At 40.6% G+C, this 12,709-nt stretch overlaps 1 long non-coding RNA gene across 34 annotated transcripts in view; it reads right to left on the reverse strand.

Moving 5' to 3' along the window:
* Positions 1–241: 241 nt before the first annotated feature.
* The window catches only part of LOC117695520 (uncharacterized), an 87,201-nt gene continuing 74,733 nt past the window's right edge, over positions 242–12,709 (reverse strand). For 24 of the 34 annotated variants that reach the window (XR_013105956.1, XR_013105952.1, XR_013105950.1 and 21 more), the window contains one exon: positions 242–502. This is a non-coding gene — a long non-coding RNA (uncharacterized LOC117695520). Of the gene's footprint in view, positions 503–551; positions 978–1,439; positions 1,507–12,709 lie in introns of those variants that run through there. The other 10 variants (XR_013105960.1, XR_013105957.1, XR_013105951.1 and 7 more) reach the window with 3 other exon arrangements.

Below are 12,709 nucleotides of genomic sequence, written 5' to 3' on the forward strand. Positions count from 1 at the left end.
AACTGAGTATTCAAATATATGAGTGTATGGAGACCATTCCTATTCAAACCACCACACTATATTAATGGAAAAAGAATATTATCTCCAAATGAAAAAGGAACAAAATGTAACCATCTATTTCTGACAAAAGAACTCGTTGTACTAGCAACAATACACCTACTTTTGATATGATGCTTATTAATGTAAGATGTATTACTTTTTGTCCTAACATCACAAGAAGCCAAAGATTTCTATTTTCATGATTTTTTCTTTAATATTATTTCATTTTAATTAGTTGTATTTGTGTGTGGGGTGGTTATACACATGAGCTTAAATGCTTCAAGATGCCATAAGTGGGTGTCAAGATCCCCTGGAGCTGGAGTTGGGGGTGGTTGTGTACTGTCCAGTGTGCATGCTGGAAATCAAACTCTGATTCTTTGGAAGAGTAATGCATATTCTTAACTGCTGAGCCATCTCTTCAGTTCTTTCATGACATCTTTTAATATTCAACAGGACACCCAGCCTGCATAATGAGAGAAAATGTAAGGGTAAATAAAAATATGTAGGCAGACTGAAAAGAAATACTGTCACAGGAAAGGTCAGATGAGAAGTGCTGTCTACTTTTACAGTGAATCATCTCACTTTAATTAAGCCAAAGTAGAAACTGCCTCTCACACATTCTCAGAGTTTCATCTCCTACATAATTCTAAGTTCTGTTGAGCTGTCAATCAAGATTAATCATCACAACACATTTCTTGATTAAGGGATTGTAGATTTGCCTCTGTCTCATGGACATCAGATTGTCTTAGATCATTTAATAAGCTGAGCCCCTCCCTTGGTCTGCACTTAGAGAGTTGATCTGCCCTGCCTTTTTCTTCAGGCCATGGCTCTGCTCTTGCTTACCTTTTCCAGAGTTTACTTGACTTTTCAGCCCTCAGTCTTTTCCCTTGATTTTTATATTCTGACTGCTTCTCTTTTTCAAGTCAGAATAGGTTTGTCTGTTTCGAAGACAGAGACATGCCCGTTGGCTTTTTCTCTGATCTCAACTATTCTGGCACAAGAGAACAGTACTCTGTCTGTGTACTTTGCTAAAAGTGGAGTAGAACTGGTCAAACACACACACACACACACACACACACACACACACACACACTTCCGACACACTCCCTAGACACAGCTGTGCACAAGATCCATGCTGACCTCACTGCAGTCATCTCCATGGAAACCATGAAGGCTGTGTGTTTTCAGAAGTTTAAGGTCAAACCCTGTGGCCTATATGTTTTCCACACTGAACAATGCAGGTGAAAGCAAGTCATAGAAAAATGATACAATCAAAGGTCATCCTGCGGTTTCTAAACTTGCCACACTATTACCAGAGCTGTCCAAGCTTTCTTTGCCTTGTTGCCTGTTTCAGTCTGTTTCATGCTGATATGTTTAAAGAATAGAGGTTTGTTTCTTACATTTCTGGAAGCTGGAAAGTTTAAGTTGAGACTTGACTGGAATCATGTCTAGTTCTGCTATTGTTACCTATTTGGGAATAAATAGGTGGGTATAAATAGATTTGGAGTAAATAATAAATAGATCCCATGGAATGATTGGCACAAGATAAATTATCCTAATGTGTCAAGAGTTCACGTGCAGACACATGGGGCATGAAGCTGAAGCCATCCTTTTATTAAGACACACAGTCTTGCTGGGTATGTTAACTCATGTCCTTAATTCCAGAACTTGCAGGGCAGAAGCAGCAAGATCACTGTGAGTTCAAGACCAGCCTGATTACATAGCATGTTCCAAGCCAGCCAAACTCTACACAGTGAGTTCCTGGCTCAAACAAAGAATCCAAAAGATACACTCTCTCAATAAATAATTCACACATACAGCCACAATATTATTCCATGGTTGGGAGCAGACCCTTATATCATCACCTATTAGAGGTCATTTTTATCAACACTATTGGCTGCTTGATAATCTTGTTGCAAAGACATGAACTTTGGGGAAGATAATAAATCTATAACACCAAACAACTAGCTGGATTCCAAAGAATGGCATCTGTTGGGGGGGGGGGGAGAAATGAAAGAAAAAGATCAACACAGTAGTACACTGTTACATTGTGTTTTCCTGTCTTGTAACAACCTTGGAACTGAGCAGCCTAGTAGAAGAGTCCATTACATATGTGAATGGTTTTTCAAAATACTCAAAGCAATGTGCAAATAGTCAAAGCAGTCTGCAAAAAACAGAAAAATGTGACTGAGCCAAGTTAAGAAACTTCTGCACATGGAATGAAAGAAACAGCAGAAAGAAAAAAAAATACAGAATGAGAAAGTATATTATTCAACTGTTTCTCTCTTATCTGATAATAAATAATGAAACTGTATAAGACGTTTAGTTTATTCCATGGCATTAAAAAACTACTAGAGCTAGTTTGTTGACATGAACCTTTAATGTCAGCATTTAGGAAGAAAAAGACGATAGATCCTTGTGAGTTCAAGGTTAACCTGGTCTAGGTTTGTACCAACTAGGGCTACAAAGTAAGACCTCTGTCAAACAAAATCTAACTGCAAATGAGCAAAAGAAGACATACTAATGACAAACAGGTATGAAAAATGCTTAACATCATGAATCTTTATGAAAATATCAGTTACAATCACAATTAGATATCACCTCACAATTGTCAGAATGCCTATTTTATAGAAAAACTTAAAATAAGTAAGTGCAAAGTAATTTCAAATAGAGCTGTGCTATGAATCAGCTATTTGGATCATCTCAAAATATATTGAATCATAGTGAGATACAAAATTAATTAAATAAATTATTGTGTGTGTTCCTATAAGATTACAGCATTAAATCAAAATAGTCAGTGTCTTAGTCACTGTTCTATTGCTATGAAGAGAAAACATAACCAAGGCAGCTCTTGTAAAAGAAATCGTTCAATTGGGGCTGGCTTCACGTTTCAGAGGCTTAGTCCTTCATTATCATGGAGGAAATATGGCAACATGCCCATAGGTATGGTGCTGGAGAAACAGCTGACAGTTCGACATCCCATAGGCAACGACCGAGACGGAGGGGGGGCGGGGAAAGGAAGAGGGAGAAAGACTTGGGCCTGACTTGGGCTTTTGAAATCTCAAAGCCCACTCTCAATGATGCACTTCCCTCAACAAGGCTACATCTCTTAACCCTCTTCAAATAATGCTACTCTCTAAGGATTAAGCATTCAAATGTATGACTGCATAAGGCCATTCTTTTTTTTTAATTTTTTTTTTATTTTTTATTAGATATTTTATTTACACTTCAGATGCCATCCCCTTTCCCCATTCCCCCCCCCTTAGAAAACCCCTATCCCATGCCCCCTTTTCCTTTTGCATTTATACATTGTTTTAAAATAATGTTAATCAGAAGCGTTATAAGTTTGGAATTGTTCAATCAGAGGTGTAACCCACTGACAACCTAGATATAACAACTATCTTTGACTGGTGGAGATACATGAATATCTGCCTCCCTGTCTCCCTCCTCTTTCTCTTTCATCACCTAGCTTCTCCTCTCCTTCTTCTTCTCCTCTTCTTACTCCTTTTCTTCCTCTCGGTAGTCCTCCTACACATCACCCTTCCTGTTAAAATGAAACTTTTCTCTCAAAATACAATTAGAGCATAATTATGCCAATTTGTACCAGTGAGGTACAAGATAGTCCTAATACCCGTCCATCCTTTTGTTGACTAACCAGCACCTCTGTCATCTATCCTAACTAAAACATTTAGTTCTGAACCTGGCTTTAGGATGAATGTCCACTGACGACCATCCACTCAAATCTTTTCTCTTACAGTAAATAGCTATAAGTTTTCAACCCCGTCAGAAATCCAGAATGACTGAGTTAACTATAATTGTGGGAAGCACAAAGCATAGTTTCTAAAACTTAGCCAATTTATAGAGACCTCTGAACACCTGAAAAGCCCCTATACTACCAAACGTTGGAGCATCAAATCTTCAGCCTTCTGGCCCAGAATCATCTGACAGACCTTGGTGATGCAGGATTATTAAGGACTGATTACTCTGTCTAGGCAGATATATTCAGTCGACTATTCTGCATGTGTGTCCTTTTCTGGACAGTAATTTGTCTGTAGATGGAAAGAGGCAATTCTTGCCTAGTGGCTGTTACCACACAACTGGAGTAACTCCAAGGATGCTCAATTTCTTCTTAGAATCCATGATAGGAAGCTATCAGGAGCAGACAGGTCTCTAATCAATATGAACATTAATATATAAATATTTGTAGCGTCAATTCTGTGGACGTCTGATGTTTTGAAAACCAACTATCCATGTAAGGTAACCTAGACTGTTGTCTGTTCACTCCTCTCAGCTATTTCTAAATAAAATATGGAAAACACCCTAACAATAAACTCAAAGCCATGAATTTGCTATAGTCCCTTAACTCATAGGTTAACCGTCCCAAATCAGTTAAAAAAGTTAAAAAAGGGCTGGGTCTAGGCATTGTATTCCTTAATGTGCTATACAGGCTCAATGCCCATGAGAGTATCAATATTCTTCTCACTTTTATATTAATAAGAGGCTTGTACCAATGAAAACCTTAAATTTGAGATCAAAGTAAATTTTGTACCATTTAAGAAATTATAACTTCATCTTGATAATAATTATACAGATTTCTACCAATAGGTTATGGCTATGCAATAAGTCCTAGCTAATCTCCCCTGTTCCAACAAAACCACTACTTGTCCCTAGAAAGACAGACCATTATTAACCACATTAGTCCCCAAGCTCAGGGAATAGGGGCGCTGACTCTTCTTTAACTTCTTCAAGCTGATTAAGGGCGTTGAGATTTTAGAAGAGGGGTGGGGGGAAGAGTAAGTTGATAAGCCTCTGAGGCTGTGTCTTCACTGAATCCAGATGGAATTCCAGGACATCAGAGGTTTGGGCAGGTCTGCTCAGTATGCTTGATGAGTAGATACACCAAGGCTGTGTATTCTACACTATACAATTCTCAGAACAAGTTTTAGTATCAAGAGAAAAAAAATTTCCCACCCCCAGGGGACTGACATTTTTTTTAAAGATGTTGGTTCTGAAGACTTTTTTTCCCGCTTGTTAAAATTGGTTGTAGTATTTACGTTTCACATTTTATCCCCTTAGCCTACTTCCTCCCACCACCCAGAAACCTCCTATCCCATCCCCCTCCTCATGCTTCTATGAGGCAGTGACCATACCTACCCCCCCCCCACTATCCCCTCCCCGACCTCACATTCCCACCCCGTACTGTGTGCTCTTTTTTTTTATGGGACCAAGAAACTCCTCTCCCACCTATGTCCGACAAGGCCATCCTCCCCTACATATACCTCTGGAGTCTTGGGTCCCTCCCTATGTGTTCCAGGCTGGTGGTTTAGACCCTGGGGGGCTCTGGTTGTTTGGTATTGTTGCTTTCCACCTGGGGTCAATAACCCTTTCTGCTCCTTCAGTCCTCTCACTAAGTTCTCCATTGGGAAACCCCTGATTATATCAGTGGTTAATTGTGAACATTGTCCTCTGAGTGTGTTAGTCTTTGGCTGACCTCTAAGGAGACAGCTATATCATGTTCCTCACATTATGCACTTCCAGCCATCCACAACAGTGTTTAGATTAGGTGGCTGTACATGGGGTGAATACCCAGGTGGAATGGTCTCCTGATGGCCCCTCCTTCAGTTTCTGTCCCATGTTTTGTTTCCCTATTTGCTCCCTTGAGCATTTTTGTTTCTCGTTCTAAGTAGAACTGAGGCATCCTCTCTTGGTCTTCCTTCTTCATGAGCTTCATGTGGTCTGTGGGTTGAGTCTTCGCTAATCCAAGCTTTTGGGCTAACATCCATGGAGATATGTTTGTGTAACTATCTTCTTTTGGGGTTTTTGGAACATTACTTTCTTGCTTTTTCTAGGTTGTAGTTTCCCTCCTTGTGTTGGAGTTTTCCACCAGTTAGTCTTTGAAGTGCTGGATTTGTGTTGAGATACTGTGTAAATTTGGATTTGTCATGGAAAATTTTGGTTTCTCCATCAATAATGATTGACAGTTTTGCTGGATATAGTAGTCTGGGCTGGCATTTGTGTTCTCTTAGGGTCTGTATGATATCGGTCCAGGATCTTCTGGCTTTTATGGTCTCTGGTGAGAAGTCTGGTATAATTGTTTTTTTTTCATATTATTTTTTTTAATTTATTTATTATAAGTAAGTACATTGTTGGTGTCTTCAGATACCCCATAAGAGGGCATCAGATCTCATTGCAGATGGTTGTGAATCACCATGTGGTTGCTGGGATTTGAACTCATGACCTCCAGAAGAACAGTCAGTGTTCTTAACCACTGAGCCATCTCACCAGCCCTGGTATAATTCTTATAGGTCTGCCTTTATATGTTACTTTGCCTTTTTCCCTTACTGCTTTTAGTATTTTTTCTTTGTTTTGTACATTTGATGTTTTGACTATTATATGGCGGGAAGTATTTCTTTTCTGGTCTAAACTATTTGGAGTTCTATAAGCTTCTTGTATATTTATGGACATCTCTTTCTTTAGGTTAGGGAAGTTTTCCTCTATAATTTTGTTGAGGATATTTACTGGTCCTTTAAGTTGGGAGTCTTCACCCTCATCTATACCTATTATCCTTAGGTTTGGCCTTCTCATTGTGTCTTGGATTTCTTGTATATTTTGGGTTAGTAGCTTTTTGTATTTTGCATTTTCTTTGACAGTTGTGTCAATGTTTTCCATGGTATCTTCTGCACATGAGATTCTCTCTTCCATCTCTTGTATTCTGTTGGTGATATTTGTGTCTATGACTCCTGATCTTTTTAGGTTTTCTATCTCCAGGGTATTGTCTCTTTGTGATTTCTTTATTGTTTCTACTTCCATTTTTAGATCCTGCATGGTTCTGTTTAATTCCTTTATCTGTTTGGTTGCATTTTCTTGCAATTCCTTAAGGGATTTTTGTGTTTCCTCTTTAAGGGTTTCTATCTGTCTACCAGTGCTCTCCTTAAGTTCTTTGAGAGTGTTATTTATGTCTTTCTTAAAGCCCTCTATCATCATCATGAGAAGTGATTTTAATTCTGATTCCTGCTTTTCTGGTGTGATGGGGTGTTCAGGGCTTGCTCTGATGGGGGAGCTGGGTTCTGATGATGCCATGTAACTTTGGTTTCTGTTGCTCAAGTTCTTGCTCTTGCCTTTTGCCATCTGGTTAACTCTAGTGCTGCCTGTACTTGCTGTCTCTGACTGAAGCCTGTCTTTCTAGTTATCTAGCTTGTGTCTGATCTCCTAGGGGTCCAGATGTCTCTGTGATCTTTTCCAGCTGCACTGATTACAGTGGTACCTCTAGGATGCCTCAGGATATGGTGCCTCCAAGGTAGCAGTCCAGCTAGGTGTCTGCTGTTCTGGGTGCAGTGTCTCCTCTAGAATATCTCAGGATATGTCGTCTGAAGCTCTGAGTTCAGTTGTTCCTCTGTGGCTCTGGATTGAGTGGACCTTCCAGTATGTCTCAGGTGGAATCCGGGGTCCACACAACAGCAGACCTGGCAGAGGTCTGATCCAGGCCTCAGATCTGAGAACTAGTTTCTAAGACACTGTCCAAGTTAGAGCACCTGGGATCCCTGCTTCCTCTGGGTTCTTGGAGGTTGGGGACAGAGCTGTCACCCAAGATCTGCTCAGTGCTCTGGCCCAGACCGGAAGGAACCAGTGTTCCGGGCTGGGAGTGACTTCCTGGGTCCTTTTGGTTCCCAGTTACTCCCTGTTTAGGGCGGGCCCTGCTGTCTGCTTACCTAAGATACTGCCTGAGTTCGAGCGCCTGTAATCCCTGCTTCCTCTGGGTTCTTGGAGGTTGGGGACAGAGCTGCCACCCAAGATCTGCTCAGTGCTCTGGCCCAGACTGGAAGGAACCAGTGTTCCGGGCTGGGAGTGACTTCCTGGGTCCTTTTGGTTCCCAGTTACTCCCTGTTTAGGGCGGGCCCTGCTGTCTGCTTACCTAAGATACTGCCTGAGTTCGAGCGCCTGTAATCCCTGCTTCCTCTGGGTTCTTGGATGTTGGGGGCAGAGCTGCCACCCAAGATCTGCTCAGTGCTCTGGCCCCGAGGCCATTCTTATTCAAACCAGAACAGCCAGAATAGAATCAAATGGGTAGATGGACAGAGTTTTAAAAAATTATGGCACACATACTTAATAAGATACAATTTAGATGAAAAAAATCAAGGTGATTTTCTTTACAATATATGAAGTTGTGGGACGTTATATTAGATGAAATAAGCCAGTTATATACTACAAATACAATATAATCTCTTTTATATGGAGAATAAAAGAAAAGTCAAATTCACAAAACCCAACAATTACTGAGGTCTAGGGAAAGGACAAAGAAGTTTAACAGTCTCTTATATGTCGTGGTGGTAGTTCAGTCAGAGAAACATGTAGAGCTGAATAGCAAAAACTGAATCTTTCATCTTCAGAAATGCCAGGCACATTTGTGGTTGTTATCTACCATCCTATTTATTAGTGACCGCCAAATTCATAGCTGAATTTGACATCACAATAACAGTATGAGGTAAACCATGTCATCACTATAAGATTTTAAAATCAAATGGCAATATTAAATTTGTGATATGACATGCACAAATTCAGTGTCAAGTGTAACCCTGAAAGGTACAATTATAATGTTGAAATATTGAGACGTCAAAATCCCTAAATTCTGAAATACCAAGTTTCTAAATTTGCAACTTATAAAAACCCTTCCAGTCAGAGTCCCAAACTGAATTCCCAAATACTGAAATTTTGAAAAACCTAAGTCTTCACAAATCAGAATTTCCACGAAAAAAAAGAAACCTTACACAAATGGCAGTATGCAGATTCCTAGGATTGTGTTAGTGCACTTTAAGTTATCTGCTGCACAGTTTCCAGATTACTCAATCATATATCTCTTCTGCAACTTCAGTGTGCTGAGCATATTAGAAATACCTTTCGGTGGGAAGTAAAAAACAAATAAATGACCTGCTACACCAAATAAATTGTGTTAGAGTCTCCTCTAGTGTTAACAAATAATGTAGATGTCAAGCCCTAAGGTCTGCCCCATCCACTCTACCTCCATCATCTCATCAATACCTCTACCTGCAATCCCAGATCTGCACTCTACTCCTCAGGCCACAGCTCAGTCTGCCTCCCTGGAGGCCTGCTGCCACCTGGAAAAACCAGATAAGATACCCACACCCCAATTCCACAACTGCAGAGCCCCCAACAATCCCAGCAGCCTTGAAGTCTACCCCACCCCCACCCCCACCCCCTGTTCCATCTCCCAGGCTATGCCTCTACATGCAATCTCAGATCTGCACTCCACTCCCCAGGCCACATCCCTGCTGGCTTCCCTGGAGACCTACTGCCAAACAAGACAACCAGCTCTGCTTGGTTCCCGGGGGGGGGGGGGGGGGTTGTGCTAACACCCAGGACAACCAGAGGCCTGCTTACATTAGGAACTACCAGCTCTATGTGCAGTCCCAGAGGCCTGCTACTATTAGGGATTACCAGGCCAGCTGTCTTACTTAGAGTTTTACTGCTGTGAAAAGTCACCATGACCAAGGCAACTTTTATAAAGGACAATATCTAATCAGATCTGGCTTAGTTTCACAGGCTCAGTTTACTATCTTCAAGGTGGGAATGGGGCAGCTTCCAAGCAGGCATGACACAGGAGCTAAAAGTTCTGTTTGATCTTGATCTGATTGCAGCCAGGAGAAAACTGTCATCCTCTGTAGGCTGCCAGGAGGAGGGTCTCAAAGCTTACCCTCAGAGTGACACACTTCCTCCAACAAGGCCACACCTCCTAATAGTACCACTCCCTGGGAAAAGCATATTCAAACCACCACATTCCATTCCCTGGCTCTCAAAGGCTTGTTCAAACATATGAATCTGTGGGGGCCATACCTAGCCACTGCATAATGCAAAATACATTTAGTCCAACTTCAAAAGTTCCCATAGTCTATAGCAGTCTCTACAATGTTAAAAGTCCAAAGTTCAAAGTCTCTTTTGAGATTTTTGATCACTTAACTGTAATCCCCTATAAAATCAAAGTTAAAAAGCAGATCACATACCTTCAACATCATAAGATACACATTGCCATTCCAAAATATCATAATGAGGAAATCCTGAACAAAAGCAAACCAAAAACCACCTGGCCAAACTCCAAACTCACCATCTACAAGTCTATTGTCTAACTCCTTTCAGCTTTGATGACTGCAATAACTTTTTTTCTCTTTGAACTGGTTCCACTTTGTATTAGCAGCTTTCCTCAGCAGCTATCCCATGGCTGTGGCATCTCTAACATCTTGGTGTCTCCAAGGCAACTTCAATTTCATAGCTTCTTGTTCTAATGTCTAGGATCCACACACAGTCTTCTGGGCTCCTCCAAAAAAGTTGGGTCACTTCTCCAGCTCTGCCTTCTGTAGCACTCTAAGCTCAAGTTGACTCTACTCCACTGCTGCTGCTGTTCTTGCTGATAATCCCATAGTACTGCTATCTCCAATACGCTGGGGTCTTCTGCTGCAACTAGGCTTGACCAACAGCCTCTCATAGCCTCGCTTCATGGTGCCAAGGCTAAAATTCTTTGCATGGCCCCTTCAGACCTGGGCCATCAACTGCAACTGAGGCTGCCCCTTCTCCAGTGGTCTTTCCTTGGCCTCTCATAGTGCCAAGCCTCAGGTTTTTTTCATGACCCCTTCATACCTTCAAACTCCGTACCACCTAGGTGATTCTTACACATTATGAAGTCTAGTGCAGCAACTTAACAGCATATATGAAAGTTCTAGAACAACAACAACAACAAAAACAAACACACCCAAGAGGATTAGATGGCAGAAAATAATCAACCCCAGGGCTGAAATCAATTAGAAACAAAGAAAACAATTGTTGGTATGGAAACAATTGCTAGGGGCTCTAAGAAGGGCCCACCAGCGAGGAGAGATAATACATATAAAGATTTGGGTTTTATGTACTTTAATTTAAATGTCTTATAACCATTACAGTGTGAATAGTCAGAAACATAGATCTAATGTACCGAGGCCCCACTTCAGGATGAGGAGGGTTATGAGAAAGGGCAAGAATGAGAGTGGAGCTAATTCAATAATGACTCAGAGTCATTAGTGGATGCAAGCTGTCAGTTCAAGTACTCTCTCTTTGCCCAAGGATTCTCATCATTCTTCCTCTCCTTTCTTCCTTCTCATTCCTTTGCCTTCTCCCAACCAGAAAGCATGAACCCAATCTTTTATTTACTAAAGCTACATCATCAAGGCTTTGATCATTGTTAATAATTGTTAATAATTGCACTAGGAAGCATTCGTGAACCCGAAAAGAACATCAAGGAGCTAACTCTGATGCAATCACATTAGGGTCTCTTTATTATACAATTGAGTTTGGTCTTACTCATTGCTGACCCCACAGATGGCTTGGTGAAGCAGCCCCAAACTCTCATCAGGACAAGATTTTATTGGAAAATGGGAGCAAATGAGGGGGTATCCATCCTGGCAAGCATCTTATCAAATGGCTATTGTAAGCAGACAGGCGAGTACTCTGAAGCAAGACAATATACAATCACAAATGGTCTGAAAGTACATCTGAAACAATCAGACTAATCTTTGATTAACTGTTGCTAGAAAGCAGCTAGGAAGTAACTCTGGGGTAGGGGCCAAGGACAAGCCATGGGGTGCCTCCTGGTACAGCAGGAAGTGCAGCTTGGGTTCGGCTGCAGCTTAAGTTTTCAGGATTTTTATTTTTTATTTTTTGAAAGATGGAGTCTGGTCCCAAGATGGAGTCGATTTGGCTTCTCAATAATATTTTTAAGAGATTCTTAAATTTACATAAGTTCTATGGGTTCTCAATCATTAATCAAAAAAACAAAACAAAATGAAACAAAACCCTGCTTCTTTAAAACAGAAACTAAATACAGAGCAAAAGCACATTTTCTTAGTTTTTGCTCAGCCTGTTTTTCATTCGACCTGATGTTCCTGAACCATACAGACCTGCAGGCCCAGAACCATACAGCTGAAGGATACCCATGTGCCATACCAGGACCATCTAAGTTAACTCCCTTTCCAATTCCTATTCCAACAAGAACATTCAGGTACCAAAACCATCCAGATAGCTAACCTCCCTCCCCCCCCCCTCAAACTACATAATGAACAAGAGCCAGGGCAATGTGACACTTTGAAAGCACAGCTATACCACTACAATAAGCCCTGGATATCCTAACACACAAAAACAAAAGAAACTGACCTTAAATCCCAACCTAGAAAGATGAAATGAATAAATCCATTAAAGACACACAGGAATATACAATTGGACAGGTGAAAGAAATAAATAAAACTGTGTAAGACCTGAAAATGAAAATAGAAGCAATAAAGAAAACACAAAATCCTGGAGATGGAAAACTTACTGGATAGAACAGGAACAACAGACCTAAGCATCACCAACAGAATACAGCAAATGGAAGAGAGAATCTCAGTTGTAGAAAATACAATAGAAGAAATTGATACACCAGTTAAAGAAAATGTTACATCTAAAAATTTCTGACACAAAACATTCAGGAAATCTGGGATACCATGAAAAGATCTAACCTAAGAATAATAGGAATAAAAGAAGGTGAAGAGTCACTTTATTTATTTTTATGCCCTTTCTCATCTTTTGGGAAATAACCTTTTATTTTACTTACTTGCTTTCTTTCTTATTCACTTTACATCCCACTCACTGCTCC

This window comes from Arvicanthis niloticus, chromosome X (assembly GCF_011762505.2).
Source record: "Arvicanthis niloticus isolate mArvNil1 chromosome X, mArvNil1.pat.X, whole genome shotgun sequence".
Classification (NCBI taxonomy): Eukaryota; Metazoa; Chordata; class Mammalia; order Rodentia; family Muridae; genus Arvicanthis; species Arvicanthis niloticus.